Consider the following 15,151-nt stretch of genomic DNA (forward strand, 5'->3'; position numbering starts at 1 on the left):
GATGAATAAGTAACAATCCAGACATTTTGCCGTCCGTTGTCAAGATGGAGCGAATTCATTCCAATACCTGAGCCCAGCATTCCAGTATTTGAGAGGTGGTGCAGAACAATGGCACGAGAGACTGTGTCAAATTCCTCTAAGAGGCGTTTGACATAACATAACATGTGAAGGTGGAATGGGTCTGTGCACACTGGGTGATCTATTTCAAGAGGCAGCCTAACCCCTTTTGATTTGTTATCAGAACAAAATGGCCTTCTGGTAGGACAGTTCTTGACACACAGATGCCTTGTCCTTATTCTAGAACGGATCTGGGGAATCAGTGAACGAACGGGCCACACACCCGCTCATACAAACACTCTTGTTATAAATCATGGGACCAAGGCTTGTATATTGGATAGTGAGAGACATTCCCTGGCAAAGGGAACTTATACATCCACAAAAGGTGTCCCGCAATGCCCATTTTCAAACTTTTCCACATAATATCCTCTACAGAGCTTATCTAACACCGGCCAGACTCCAAAGAATTTATCCTGAGACATCACCTGCTTGCCTCTGCTGCTCACCCATGCTGACATGCTACATTAGCTTTGGCACTGTCACGCTGCAAGAAACGTCTGGCACACTGCTTGATGCTCCCATGAGTGACAGGTTGGCAGGATCTCAACAACGTAGACAGTTGTGTCTTGAGTGTTTATAAGTGGAAACGAGTGATGGCAGCCACCACCCACTTCATTGATTTGGTGGTGTTACTAGCTCGACAAGTAATTGCGATGTGGTGGGAAGCAATGGTACTTCCCAGGGCCTCGCACCCTCAGATAATTTGACTAAAGGGCAGAGATACATTCAGTAGCACTGAGGCGGGAGGAACTGCATCTCCTATGCAGGCGCTCCATAGTAGCAACCAGAACTAGCTCATTTATGCACTCAAGGCAGAATGGTGATACCCGACCACCATAACGGCTGATGAGGCTACCAGCATGGCGTAGGCTATAGTATGGTGCTTCCCATGGGATACTCTCCAACTCAAACACTCATCAAGGTAGCAGTGCTTCCACCCGTGTAGTCACAAGCCAAATGAAACTCCTAACGCACACTAGTCAACATCAAGGACACAGGCACAATGTTGTTGTTTTTATATTTTTGGACTATTACAAAGTCCCTGGGTTTCTAATCTGTACTGAGTTTATATGTACTGCTTGCTGAATATATGTTGCACTGTGGTCCAATGTATGCAAGTACAGTACAACTCATATTTTGTATTGCTGCAAAACTCAATAAATATATGTTTTTAAAAACATGTCAAGGTGGAAGCTGGAGTTGAGTAAAAGTTTGTATTACTGAGTAGCAGCACCAGCAATTCAAGTGCAAGGTAGTGTCAGATCCCACTACCTCCATTGAATACATGACACTGGTGTGCTACTCTAATTCAGTAGTACTGTAACATTAAGATGTAACCCACAACAGATGAATGGCCTCGTTGAAATCTTGTAGGAGCAAGACAAGTCTCCAGAAGCCATCTTCTCCCATCTCCCTAGCCCTGCTGTAACCAAGAGGATTATGTCATTCTCTAAGTTACAACAGCCCTCAGGGGGAAGAGGGAATTAGAGGGTAGTAGAGACACTTATGAACAATCCAGCTCCGTGGATAGAGTCCAGGAACCCTGCATTAATTCACAACCACCTTAGCAACAGTAATCTGAAAGAATATGAAATTACACTATTATTCTTTCCAAGTTACTTCTGTACTCAGCTAACAAATGATTCACACATAATTATGAACTCTTACCCAGAATTCTTATAATCCCTGCTAACAACACAGCACCCAACAAGTACTATGTCCTTAACACTCAAGGGTGAGGACCTTAAGGAATAAAGGTTGAGTTTAGTCCAAATATAAAAATATATATACACAAATATAATCATTGTTTTTTTCTCTGCAAGCCCACCACTTAACAAATGACTACCATGAAAAATCTTCCCTCATCCTATACAAGGGAAGACTAACTAAAAAAGATTAAACAAATGTTGCTTTTTCGAGGTATCAAAACAATGTTACTATACAAAGTCTCTTATTATTGGTCCATATTAAACAGTCTCATCACCTAAAAGAAGTATTTTCTTCGCTTTGTTTCTCCAAATGTTACGTTATTTTGCTTCTGAGGTGAATAACCACAAAGATATTACAAATACTGATTACCAGATTGACGGTAAGTACCTGGTAGAAATGGGGTCCCTAGTTGGCAGTGGTTTGCACCCTGTCCAAGTAGGGACCCTCACTCTACTCAGAGAAAGGAGTCACAGAGCTAAGATAGTCCCTGCTCGCCTCTCGATCGCTTGGCATGAGCAGTCAGGCTTTTCTCAGAGGAAATATGTAAAGTATTTGTACCCACACACAGTAACACAGTGAAAACACCACAAAAGTACTCTACACCCATATAGCCAATATTTATCTGAGTAAAACAAAAACAAAACTCCAAAACACACAAGTAAAGATACAAATTTTCAAATATTAAATCTTAGTATAGCGCCTGTAAACACCATAGCTCAGACTGGGGCTATCACGGCATCTTAATGGAGTCATTCCCAACAGTCTGATGCCACTCACAAGGAAGTGCGGGCTGGTCCCGGAGTCACACGGATCCCAGGTACAGTACCTTGGAACATGATGCAGAAACAATGGCCTTGAATGGAGTCTGGGAGGTGAGGCATCACTGGAGGCGGTGTTGCGTCTATACCTTACTGCTACCGGGAAGGTGAGGGGTTGGTTCATTACGGTTGCAGGGGAGCTAAAGCGGTGTCAGGGTGAGGCATTAGTTCCTTATGACCAGGCAGAGTCGATGAATCCAGCAGGTCAAGAAGCAAGGTGTCGACATTGCAGTGTTTCGATCACACAATGGGTGTGCTGAGGAGTCGGGTGTCACAAACGTCGGTGACACGGAGCTCTCTCCGTGGCAGGACATTGGAGGCGCTGCTGTTGCATCAGATCTGTGTTGGAGGTTGCGGTTGTTGCACTCAGCAGGGACCATGGCTCCAGTGCAGGCAGTGGCACAGAATCGGACATGGATTCACCACAGCGACGCCGGTTCTGAAGTTGCTGTGGAGTCGATGTGGTAAGTTCCTTTTGGGATGCATTAGAACTAATTTCCAAAGGCCCAGGGACTAAATTTGGCAGCACATGGCAAGTCAGGATTCTCAGCAAGAGAGCCCAGGTGCTTGAGATGAAGTCTTTGAGGTCTCAGAGACTTCTAACGGGAGGCAGGCTCAGTAGAAGGTCTTGGAGAACCTCAGAAAGTAGGACGTAGAAAGCAATGTCCAGTCCTTTCATTCCCAGGACAGAAGCAGCAGGACAGCACAACAGATCAACAGGCAGAGTAACAGTCCCTCCTACAGCATCCAGCCCTTCTTCATGGCAGAACGTCCTCAGTCCAGAACTGTTCTAACTTTGTGGTGTCAAAGGTCCAGTACTTCTAGGGGTTTGGAGACTGTTTGTGTGAGGACAGGCACAGCCCTAATCAGATGCAAGTGTCATCTTCTCCCACCACTCTAGCTCAGGAAGACCCATCAGGAAATACGGAGCACACTTCAGTCCTCTTTATGTGACTACCTAGAGTGAACTCACAAACAGACGAACTGTCATCCTGACCCAGACGTGTATTCCACAGAAAGGCAAAAGCACTGAATGGTTCAGCAAGAAAATGGCCACTTTCTAGAAGTGGCATTTTCAACCGTACAATTCGAAAACCAAATTCACCAAAAGTTGTATTTTAAATTGTAATTTCGGAGACCCCAAACCCCACATCTAATTCTGCTCCCAACAGGAAATTACACTTAAAAGATATTTCAAGGCAATCCCCATGTTACCCTATGAGGGAGGCAGTCCTTTCAATTGTGAAAACCGAATTTAGCAGTATCTCACTCTCAGGACATGTAAACCACACCAGTACATGTCCTACCTTGAAATACACTGCAACCTGCCCAGGGGGCTGCCTTGGGCCAATCTTAGGGTGACTTACATGCAGTAGAAGGGAAAGTTTTGGCCTGGCAAGTGAGCGCACACTTGCCAGATCAAAATGGCAATGGCAGGTCTTAGACATGTCTACAGGGCTACTCATGTAGCTGGCATAATCAGTACTGTAGGCCCATTAGTAGCATTTGATTTACAGGCCCTGGGCACACATAGTGCACTATACTAGGGACTAACTAGTAAATCAAATATGCCACTCACGGATAAACAAATCAGTTGGTGAATTTTTTCTTACTTTCATTGGCAGGAAAAGCTGCACATTTTACAAACTCCAAGAAGGTAGCTGCCTGTAGCCACTTTCTAATACAGGTAAATGCAAGCAACCAGAATGGCCCCAAAAGACTGAATTGAAACTAGGCTTAGACAGGGTGCTGCTGGAGCCGTTTGCAAAGCGTCTCAGACCCGGTAGCATGCTCAGTTTATCCCTTATTTAGAGGCCAAGATGCTGGCTCCCAAGTGCTTTTATTCTGCAGATCAGGAGCCTGTAAGTACAGTGAATTGTGTCCCAGATGGGCAAGATGGATCAAAAGCGTCAACATTTGAATGCTTAATTCAATGGATGTGAGGGATAATGAATGTAAAGATAGCCCTCTGCTGAATCGTGGCATGCTGATCCTTACTCAAAATACAAGCACTCACTTAGAGTTTGATGGAATGGTGACACTGCCAAACATACCAGACTTGTTGTTCCCTGACTCATTTAGAGTCAGTGGAAATGCAGATTTTCAATGGCAGAGCCTCATCTGGCTCTGCTGTCAGAATCCCTTTACCTGGCAACCGTCTGGCTCCTGTGCCATGAGGTCTCATCACCCTCTTTAAGGTGGGATGAAAATAACTGGTTTTCTCTATCTATGTCTGGCCTGGGAAGAGAAATCAAACAATGGCTCACATTCCCAGAGAGAAGAGCCCCTGTGCATTAGGATCAATGTTATTTTGTTGTTCCCAAACTCTTGCTTTTGGAGTTTCTGAGAAACAAAATAATTATCTAATAGGGTAGTAAAAACATGGCAGCTTGCTTGTCATTCATCTGAGCCTTCAGTGGATCTGAATTCACTTAAGTCTTTGAGATCCTTGCTATAAATACAGAAGGTGGTCTTCCATCAGAAGGCATGTACTTTAAATGAGACTCATATTATTTGAACTTTCTAAAATGGACACTATGATAAATCCTCAAAAACTGCCTCATGAAATTTTGTAGCCCGTAGCCCCATGAAGGCTTAGGTTGTGTGTAACAAATCTGGGATTTAATGGATACTTTTGTCATTTGGCTGCCCTAAAAAAATTGTCATATTTTACAAATATTTTAGTGAAGCATTAAAATAGTAATCTTCATGTGTTATGAGTTCTCCTTGTTCTGAAAAGATATGCTCCAAAAAAGTCCATACAAATTGAGGACATTCTTCTTTGGTATGTGCAGCCCATAGGGCAGATATTTGGTAGGAGATAATGAATCATCACAGAAACTTTGACTCATTGTGCAGCAAGTGCACTGTGTTAAGGGTGTGATTCCCGGATCTTAGACAATAAGGCCAGCAAAGGAACCAGACCTAGCACTACAGCAAAGAGATTCATAAGGTGCCCATGTAGTTGGCAACTGTGCCCACGACGTCAAAGTCAGACTAAAGGGGTTGTTAGGTCTCATCATGAACAACTCATCATAAACAACTTCAGCAAAATAGCCACTCACAGGACCAGGAAGAAGGGTACAACCATTTGTGTCATCTCCCAGGCAGCATGGAGTAACTGTCCAGCAGGCATATAGCATTACAAGAGAGGAGGCACATTTCTCCTGACGAGAAAGTGCTCTTCCTATCATATAACACTAGTTCCCCATTCCATTGGAATGGTTGAAGACAAAGTTGGAGGGTTCTAGTCAACTCTGTAACCTAAAAGGGCATCACACTAAGGCTGAGATGACAGAAAACCAAGTCACCTTGAGCCAAGCAATAACGGCATGCTAATCGTCCATGACTGCCACTGCAAAGGCCAGTCTATTACACAATCTTAATGGGCTCCATGAATATCTCCTTGAAGGATAGCAAGCTCTGACCTAGAATTTCCATAAGGAAATTGGTTTTAACCTCTGTCAAGGTTAGTGAAAATCCAAACATCTCCTCATCTTTAAACCAAGTCTCATTAAAATATTACATGTCTTTTTTAGAGAATATTTGGGGCACTCATCCAAAGGCAGCAAAATGGCATAATGGACCACCCTTGGACTCAGGAGAATAGGAGTTATAAAATGTTTATTGCATCAGCCACTTCATTAAATACCACCTGAAGCCATAATGGAGAAAGCAGAGGGCCCAGAAGAGTAAGCTGGGCGACTGGGACTCAGGTTGAGACTGTGAGACATTAGAAGATGCCTTGTCAATAGTAGCCCTAAATCTCTGGTTAGCACCAACCGATGGAGCTCTCGACACTTGGAAAGCCATTTGAGAGCTCTATGCCATCTAAGACGCCATCATCTGGATATGTACCTAAGTGTTCAACAAGGACTTCAGCAGCAGAGTCAATATGGCAGCAGGATGAATGAGAAAAGAGGCCCATGAATCAGTAAGGGGATTGGAATATGAGGGAGACACACTCTCATCTTTGTGTAGAGGATATATGCTAGCCAAGTCAAAAGTTTAGTCAAGAGTCTTATACAAAGATGACCCAGTGTTAGACCCATACCCTTATATCATAAAAGATGTACAATGGTCTCTGATCACCTTGTAAAGAAATACTTTGACAAGAAACTTCTCTTACCTTCATATGCTCAACTTCAATCTTTGTGTTGTATTGTCATGAAAATAGAGGAAGACCCAATATGGGGGACCACCTGTCTGCATTTTTCATGGACTGTTAAGTATTGTAGCACTTTATCTGAGGAACTTGTGTTGCCTGTTCTAGGTGCCATTTGTGAAGCAGTGTTTGTTGTTACTGACTTTCACATTGACAGAAGAGTGGAGACATGATAGGCATGTTCTCCCTAGCTAAACAGTTGGAGGCAGTCCTTGGAGGGATGAATTGTTGCAAGAGCCCATGGTGCATGTGTAAAGGCAGCTGCTGAGAGTGGGTCTGTACCCCATTCTTCCTACCTTACCACCACAGAGGCTGCTACAGAAACCACGCAAATAGCCCAAACTTGATGTAGTGGACTATGTACTGGGCCTGTGTTCTACATGGCTGAGTATATGAAAAAAGCAAGGAAAAATATGGAGGCCAGCTAAGAGATTCTCCAGCTTTGGTATGGCCAACAGTCTAGACTGGTTGAGAACAAACCGAGACAATTGGTGTGAGTGGTGGAGCCAGTGGCTCTCAGGGTCCTCAAGGACAAGTGGACCAGGCCCTATCCCATCTTGGAAAAGAAAGAAGTCACATACCTGGTGGACATAGGCACTCCTAGGAGTACTCATAGAGTACTACCTTTAAATCACCTGAACCCACACCAAGACATGGTAGACATGACCATGCTCATGATAACTGATGGATGCCAGGAGGGGTTAAGTGAACCCCACCTGACCTATTGTCCAACAACCTAAAAGATGCTTCAGTAGAGGGTGTTGTGTTCTCAGACTCTGTTAATGCACAACAGCAGACTGATTGCAGACACGTCCTAAACCAGTTTGCTCTGTTCTTTTCCTTGGCCCCTGGTCAGACAATGTTGTGTGTTCACAATGTGGACGCAGGTGTCAGCTTGCTTGTGAAAAACAAAATTCACACACCATCTGATCAAATCAAGGCCTGCAGCAATGCTGAAGTCATCAAGATGCTAAAGCTAGGAGTGATAGAATTTACTGACAGTTCCTGGGCTAGTCCCCATACCTCACTTCGAGGGTGAAAAACCAGAGATGAGATTTTGAGTGGATAATGGGTGTCTTAATGTAATCACTAAAACTTCTGCACACCCCATAGCAAGAGCAGATGAGCTTGTTGACAAGTTGGCTGCAGGCAAATTCCTGACTACCTTTGATTTACCATCAGGGTATTAACAAATCGGGCTCATCCAGGGTACAAAGTAGAGATCAACCTTTTTCTACTTCTGAAGGCCACTTACAGTTTAAAGTGATGCCATTTGGATTGCAAAATTCCCCTGCCACTTTCCAAAGCTCAGTGAGTCGAGTTCTTTCAGGTATAGGTGCCTTTAGTGCAGCATATCTGGATGTTGTTGCTGTATTTAGTTCAACCTGGGAGGATCACCTGGTCCACCTGAGGGAAGTACTACAGTCCCTGCGGCAGACAGGCCTAACTATCAAGGCTGATTAGTGCAGAGCTGTGTTGTCTACTTGGGCTACCTTGTGGGTGGAGGTCAAGTGCAACCTCTTCAGCCCAAAATCCAAACCATTCACGATTGGGAGGCTCCCAAGACCCAGACTCAAGTTCAGGTTTGCCCTTGGCTTGACTTGGTACTATAGGAGGTTTGTGAAAGGAAGTATACCATTGTGGAACCTATCACTGACTCACCTCCAAAACGCAGCCTAAGAAGGTCATCTGGACCACAGGATATCAAAAGGCCTTCGGCACCCTGAAAGAAGCTATGTGCCCAGCACCTGTTTTATAAGCCCCAGACTATGGAAAATAGTTCATTGTCCAGACAGATGTTTCTGAACAGGGGTATTGGGACAGTGTTATTACAAACAAATGATGAGGGCCATGATCAACCAGTGGCCTTTATTAGCAGGTGACTCCTCCCCAGGGAGCAGTGTTGGAATGCCACTGAGAGGGCAGCCTTGCTGTGGCTTGGTCCCCGAACAAGCTGAGACCATTCTTGTTTGAGACTCACTTAAAGGTTCAGACTGACCACAGGCTTTTCAGATAACTGATGCAGATGAAAGGAGAGAAGCCCAAGTTGCTGAGGTAGTCCCTTTCCCTACAGGGTATGGCCTATTCAGTGGAACACAGATCTGGAAATGACCATGCCAATACAGATGGCCTTTTCAGGTTCTTCCACTTTGATAACTACCAGGGTAGAGGATAGTTGCTCATCACCTTTCCCCTGGAGGGGTCATGTAGAAAAATGTCTGTTTAGTATGGTCACCACACACTTTTTTCTTCAGTGCTGATGTTTTTAACTCTGAAAGTGCACTAGAGCCTGCTATCCAGACCAAATTGCCTGTGCTCTCTCCCTAAAATATGAGGCATGTGAATTGGTAAACCCAATTGGCCAGGGTTTTAAACCCCTTATAAGTCCCTGGTAAGTGGTACTGTGATACCCAGGGAAGAGTCACCAGGGCCTAAAGCACTGATTGTGCCACCCTGAGTGACCCACATTATCAGCATGAGCAGTGCCAACTGCTCGAACTCGACTTTGCACTCACCATGAGTGGCAAGGTCACTTTTTTAATGTATGTCATCTACCCCTAAGGCAGGCGTGTATTATATTAAATGCGTGGACATAGAAGTGCAAGCTTATGTTCTTATAGTAACCTCCTTCCATTAGGGGCTACTAGAAATGTTCAGGAGGGCCATAGGATAATATTGGCTCGCACTTGGACATCCTGAGTTTTCTAGCTCCGTTATGGTCCCACTGAAAAGTGTCATACTTGATATCAAACAACTTGTTTTATTAAACCAGCCTTTTTTCTAAAGTTGGATTTAATGTGGTATGCACCCTGGTGGCTACCTTAAAGGTTGTCCCAGCCTTTCCTGTGTCCTGGCTGACAGCCTGCAACCACTGCCACCAAGACAGGAATCTGGCTCCCTGCCAGGAGGTGTGAATACTCCCAGAACTCATAAACAAAGGCCTGCCTGGGTGCGAGGTGTCACCTCCCTCCCTTGCAGGATGGCTAGTTTAGTGGCACATCAAGGCAGTGAGCTTCAACGCTCCTCACCACCTCTGATACACAAGTAGGCTTCCCCTGTCCAAGGAGGAAAAGCCAGCTCCTTGCCCCAGGCTAATATGTAACCCGGCAGGTGGGAAATTTAGTAGTCTGAAGGCGTACACCCCCAAAAGGCTAGCCTCACCCCTAAGGTAGGATACCTTGTCTCTACAGCCAAGGAAGGGTCCTGTCATTTTTAAAAGTGGCAGAATAGAGACTTCTGGGTAGAAAATATGCCACACTCTAGCAGATGTGGACACCTCAGGGGTGGCTTAGCCTCCGGGGCTAGTAGCCCATTGGCTACCAGCACCCCCTCCTTTAAAACCCCTAAATATAGGATTTAAGGGGGTCCCTGGACATCAGAAGTTAGATTTTGATTGACTTGCAGCAAAGGACAAAGAAGAGACCTGAGTCTGCGACTTCAGGGCCTGCCCAAAGAAAGGGTGAGAAGGACTGCACCTGTGGCAACCACCCTGCAGCTGCACGGCTGAGACTGGTCCAGGACCAGAGACCAGCTCCAAAGGAAAGAGGAACCCCTTTGTAGCCAAAGGCAATCCCAGAACTCCCTTGGACTAGAGTTACTAGCCCCCTTCACTCAGCTGGCAAGAATGTGCTCCCAGAACCTGACCATGGGACCCGTTAAGGGATCCCCCAAAAGTAAATGGTCAAGTGCATTGTCTGAAATGTAGTCCTGACCTCCACCAATTCCTGAGACTCCAGGACGACGAAGCTCATTGTTACCATCGCTTGCTGGTGGTCTGTTGTGCTACCACTACCTTTACTTGACACTGTGCCTCGAGGGAACCCCACAGCATTGTCAACCTGTTGCCCCAGTGGCCCCGTTATCGAGAGTTTAAAACTGTTTTCCTGCCAGCAACATCTAAACAGCAAAACAAGCACCCACAAACCTTCTTTTCAGCACCATGGCCAGACATGGACTTCTTTGCACCCAGGCCCCATGAGCTGGGTAAAATTCAACTGACTGGCCAGGTCTGATCCAGCAGTGAACCTGATGGACAGGTGGCTGTTTGCAAGTAGCACCTTTCTCCATTGACCACACCATGATTGTTTGCAGAATTTAAATTAAAGGATTTATTTTTCCTTTAAAAATCCATTACTCTGGTTATGCATATTCAATTGACCTCATATTAGTTTCTAAATGGATCTAAAATCTGTTTGTTTTTATAAATTGTTGTCAGATTTATTTCAAGTCCCCTGTCTATTACTTATCGTCCATGTTGATACTCTAAAATGCTTAACACGTTCTTCTAGTAAAACCTGACTGCTCTGTGCCACGTTATCAGGATGAGATAGGGATTTATTAGTGTGCATCCAAGGATCAATTTGGGGTAACTTGAAGTTATTACATAGTGAAGCCTAACCAGCCTCACTGCATAGTAATCTACTTTCCTACAAAAGTTACCTCTTATTAAATGTAATAAGGTAACCCAATATTATTTTATGTGAGGGGTAGGCCTCATTGTCAGGACATGTAAAAGTTTTTTTTAAAAAACATGTCTAACGTTTCAAATATACTGGAGCCTGCCTTATGGGCTATTTGAGGCCTATTTTAGGGGTGACTTACATGCATTAAAAAAGAAGGTTTAGGCCTGGCAAAAGGTTTATTTTGCCATGGCACTTTAAAACTCCACATACAGGCTGCAAAGGCAGGCCTGATCCATATTTAAAAGACTACTTAAGTGGGTGGCACAGTAAGTACTGCAGGCCCACTAGTAGTATTTAATTTACAGGCCCTAGGTACATGTACGACCACTTTACTAGGGACGTAGAAGTAACTTAATTGTGCCAAATGGGTGTAAACCAATTCCCCATGTTTAAAGGAGAGAGCAAAAACACTTAAGCACTGGTCAACAGTGGTAAAGTGCGCAGAGTCCTAAACACCAACATAATGGGGTCAGAAAACAGGAGGATGGAGGAATAGAGTTCGAGAATGATCCTGCAGAAAGGGCCACGCCCATCAGACACCTACAGAAATTGTACATTCAGTGGAACAGTTCTGTGTGTCTGTTTTAGTGAGGCACTTCTTGCATATAAATGGTATGTCTCACGAATGTAGGGCAGTACTCAAATCTTTATTACAGATCTGGCAACCGGTGTAGTTTGTGTCCACCCTGTAACTGTCCTCAATAGAACATCCTAAAAATAATCTAAAAAGGAATACAATACACATTGTAGTGGCTCAGCTGAGCAACAATAGGGAAAGCAACATGACAAACATCTTCCCATTATAACAATTAACAAAACATACAGTAGCTCAATGTTATTTAAAAATACATATAATATTTGTAATACACTGAGCTCAAATACTATTGTGCTTAGGAAAATCAGACACGAAATCCTCCAGCCTTTTATCTTGGAAATCATCCTGTCAAATCTTCATTTAGTTATTCTACTAGTGCTAGATGTCAACACACCACCTGTGATTTATTACAGAGGGTCCATGGAGAGGGAATGGAGACTCGCTCAGTCAAAATCATTAAGACAACCTGCACAACAATGCTTTTCCAGTTCTAAGTATTTGTAGTTATTTAAATAATATTACAGAATGCAAAAGTCATTAGAGTCATGGGTATTAAAAAAATCAATCGTAGTAATGCAGAAAGCTGTGTACCTTTAAGAACATAAGTAATATCAGATTAATAGAAAATAGGCCTAAATACAAAAAGGACCAATAATATCTAGTCTTCCCTAAGCAGCAAGCAGAAAAGTATGAAAACCTAAGCAGAAGGAGAAGATGAGGAGATTGTGACTGGCTCATTCCCATATGTCAAATCTTTTCTAATGTTCCTGACAAAGAAAACAAATACATTCATAGCATGATTTTAAGTCAATGGGAGCACTAAAATGTTACTTGTGCAGCCCCAATCACATTTTTCAAAACAACACTTACTTGCAAGTTAGTTTCATTGGCTGTTAAATACATGATGTGTTGCACAAATAAATTGGGCATTTTATTACTGCAAAACCACAAACCAAACTGCTTCTGCACATTTATAATTTCGACATTACAATGGGAATTTAGCTCCTAACCTTGTAATGTTGTAATATAAGGATATCTCTTCTCAAGGAAGCTAGGAATACATTACGTTAGTGCACAGGGACAGAGATCATGATTTGCGACTGAATTTCCATGATTTTTAGAAAACAAATAGAACAAATAAACATGTGCCTTTCTGCAATTTGACAAACATTCTTGTTAACGAGGCCAGGTAATGCTAACTAAACCAAACCTTTATTAAAAACTATTTTCTAATAAATTATTTTGCTTTCACCTGGGCTCTGTCAACAGCCCAGTTTCACATTCTCCTTACTTTTCTACACATACTTCACCTGTTGCTACATCCACCAACCAATCCAACCTTCTTCCCTTTCAGTCACATCTCTTTGGACCTTGCTTGCATTTAGATAGCCGCACCTTGTGCAAACAGCACGACAGTTTAGGTGTTATTCAATAATTTTACCTGAAGTTAGAGATTTTTTTCACTTCACTTATGTGCCTTATTATGATGATATTATGTCAAATATTGTGTGACATCAGTTCTGTTCTGTGACATGAGCAATAGGCGACTACGTTTCAAGAAAATAAAAAACTTGAGAGCTCTGGGATCCCACCTTCACAAAATGCACTCAATGTCTGGATAGCAGTACGTACATAAAGATGTCTTAGTCATTTGAAACATTGGTCAGTCCCTTTTTTTAACTTTTACATTTGATTGCCAGTTAGTAGAATGAATTTTGAAGTTTGAACTGCAGTTTGTGAGCTGGTGAAGTTTCTTTGCACTTGCTGCACAACTCTGGTACAATTCACATAACTGACTATTATGCACAATCAAGGTGTTTTTCCATGAATTGCTGAAAGATCTGGTGGGGAATTACAACATTAATAATATCAGGTGTGGCCGGGACTGCCAGGATGGCGGGCAGACTTCTGTAGCTCCTGTACTACCACTCTGTGCTAATGAGTTTATGTCAGGACCAGAGGCTTCGGATTATGCTATCTCTTTCTTTACTGTGAATACACAGCAGCCAATAAAAAAACAACACTATGGCGGTGATTCTAACCGCGGCGGGCGGCGGTCGCCACCCGCCATGCGGTTACCGCCAAATGACTGCACCGCGGTCACAAGACCGCGGCGGCCATTCTGGCTTTCCCGCTGTGCTGGCGGGCGACCGCCAAAAGGCCGCCCGCCAGCACAGCGGGAAAGACCCATCAACGATGAAGCCGGCTCCGAATGGAGCCGGCGGAGTTGCTGGAGTGCGACGGGTGCAGTAGCACCCGTCGCGAATTTCAGTGTCTGCTAGGCAGACACTGAAATTCTTTTTGGGGCCCTCTTACGGGGGCCCCTGCAGTGCCCATGCCATTGGCATGGGCACTGCAGGGGCCCCGCGGCACCCCCTACCGCCATCCTGTTCCTGGCGGGAGACCCGCCAGGAACAGGATGGCGGTAGGGGGTGTCAGAATCTCCGCCGCCATGGAGGATTCTCAAGGGCAGCGGAAAGTCGGCGGTACACCGCCGACTTTCCGTTTCTGGCCGCGGCTGAACCGCCGCGGTCAGAATGCCCAGCGGTGCACCGCCAGCCTGTTGGCGGTGCTACCGCGGTCATTCACCCTGGCGGTTTTTACCGCCAGGGTTAGAATGACCCCCTATATTTCCCAACAGCCTTGCAGCCTCGTTATGACCCCCAACCGGGGCCCACCATCTAGTATATAGATCATAAACATCAAAGTCCATCCTCTTTCTTTGCTGCTTCAGCGCAGGGCTAAGCACTTTCGCATTTTCCCTTATGCTATTGTGGTTTTTCAATACTTTGTTTACATGTTCGGCGCGGCCTAGTGCATTCAGGCGCCTTCATTTTATTGCTGTTATGCACTATGGAGGGTATCCTATACCTCATTTTTAGTATTTATATCCTCCAAGGATGTTCATCATATGCTGATGCAGTGTCTGGAGACATGGTGGCTGCACTCCCACAGGAAAGGGCTATTCTGGGGCAACACTTTAATGACATACTGGGGCAGAACCACTGGCCTGGACCTGGGAGTCACGGCCCCAGATGTGGTTGGGGTGTGGTGGACTTGTTGCAGGGGCTGGGCCTCAGTGACGTGTGGCGGTTGCAGCAGACAATTGATCCAGGCTTCACCCATGCATCAGCCTCATACAATTCGTTATCCTGTATTGATTATTTGTTCCTGCTGACTACAGACCTCCTACAGAGCACAGGATCCCAGATCCTGTCTCGAGGAATGTCCGATCATACACCAGTCCTACTTCAAGTTTACACGCACCCCAGTGACAACTGCC

This window comes from Pleurodeles waltl, chromosome 7, assembly GCF_031143425.1.
Source record: "Pleurodeles waltl isolate 20211129_DDA chromosome 7, aPleWal1.hap1.20221129, whole genome shotgun sequence".
In the NCBI taxonomy this organism is placed as follows: Eukaryota; Metazoa; Chordata; class Amphibia; order Caudata; family Salamandridae; genus Pleurodeles; species Pleurodeles waltl.